Below are 1610 nucleotides of genomic sequence, written 5' to 3' on the forward strand. Positions count from 1 at the left end.
AAGACATGCAGTTGCGTGCTTAGTGTGGGACATGCAACTAGGCCCCCATGTCTCTCGACGCCACCCCCTTCGACAAAACAAAGCCCCCCTTGTATTATAGTGTTTTGCGCCTCTCCTTGTACAAGAAAAATGGAAGTTCGAGTTGCAACCAAGTTATAAAGACATGCAGTTGCGACGTGCTCGAAAAGACATGTAGTTGCATGTCTAGTGTGGGACATGCAGTTGGTCACCTCTCTCTCTCTTATTGTTCGCCCCCTCCGACAAAACAAAAGTTCCCCCTAGTTGCGACCAAGCTAGAAGACATGCAGTTGCGTGCCCATTGTGTGACATGCAAAAAATTGATGCCTTCTCCCCGTACAACAGGAAAATGAAAGTCGAGTTGCAACCAAAGTTATAGGGCATGCAGTTGCGACCAAGTTAGAAGACATGCAATTGTGTGCCTAGTGTGGGACATGTAATTGCGCCCCATCTCTCTCAACGTCGCCCCTCTGACAAAAAAACGATCCCCGGTTGCGACCAAGCTAGAAGACATGCAGTTGCATGCCCATCGTGGGACATGCAACTAGCGCCTCTCCCCGTACAAAAAAAATGGAAACTCGAGTTGCAACCAAGTTAGAAAGACATGCAGTTGCGTGCCTATTGTGGGACATGCAACTGGGCCCCATCTCTCTCAACGTCGCCCCCTCCAACAACTACAAAAAAAGGGAGTCGAGTTGCAACCAAGTCATAAGACATGCAGTTGCGGCCAAAGCTAGACATGCAGTTGCATGCCCATTGTGGGACATGCAACTGGCGCCTCTCCATTGTACGACAAAGAAAATGGAAGTCGAGTTACAAACCAAGTTATAAGACATTAGTTGCGGCTAAGCTAGAAGACATGCAGTTGCGTGCCCATTGTGAGACATGCAAAAACTGGAGCCTCTCCCCGTACAACAAGAAATGGAAGTCGAGTTGCGACCAAGTTATAAGATATATGCAGTTGTGTGCCTACTGTGGGACATGCAACTGGCCCCCTATCTCTCGATGCTGCCCCCTCCAAAAAAACAAAGGTCCCTCCCCAAAAGTTGCGGCCAGGTTAGAGTTCATGCACTTGCATGCCTAGTGTGCGACATGCAATTGGGCCCCATTCTTGTCGACACCGTCCCCTCCGAGAAAACAAAGGTCCCCACCTAGTTGCGACCAAGTTAGAAGACATCTAGTTGCGTTCCCATTGTGGAACATGCAAAAAACTGGCGCCTCTCCCCGTATAACAAAAATGGAAAAATGGAAGTCGAGTTGCAACCAAGTTATAACACAATGCAGTTGCAACCATGCTCGAAAAAGACATGCAGTTGTGTGCCTAGTGTGGGGCATGCAACTGGGCCCGTCTCTCTCGACATCGCCCCATCCGACAAAACAAAGGTCCCTCCCTTAGTTGCGACCAAGTTAGAAAGAGATGCAGTTGTGTGCCTAGTGTGGGACATGCAAACTGGTGTCTCTCCCCGTACAAACAAAAAATGGAAGTCTAGTTGCAACCAAGTTATAACACATGTAGTTGCGACCATGCTTGAAGACATGCGGTTGCGTGCCTAGTGTGGGCATGCAACTGGGCCCCTCTCTCTCTCGATATC

The sequence above is a fragment of the Triticum dicoccoides genome, chromosome 1B (genome assembly GCF_002162155.2).
Source record: "Triticum dicoccoides isolate Atlit2015 ecotype Zavitan chromosome 1B, WEW_v2.0, whole genome shotgun sequence".
Classification (NCBI taxonomy): Eukaryota; Viridiplantae; Streptophyta; class Magnoliopsida; order Poales; family Poaceae; genus Triticum; species Triticum dicoccoides.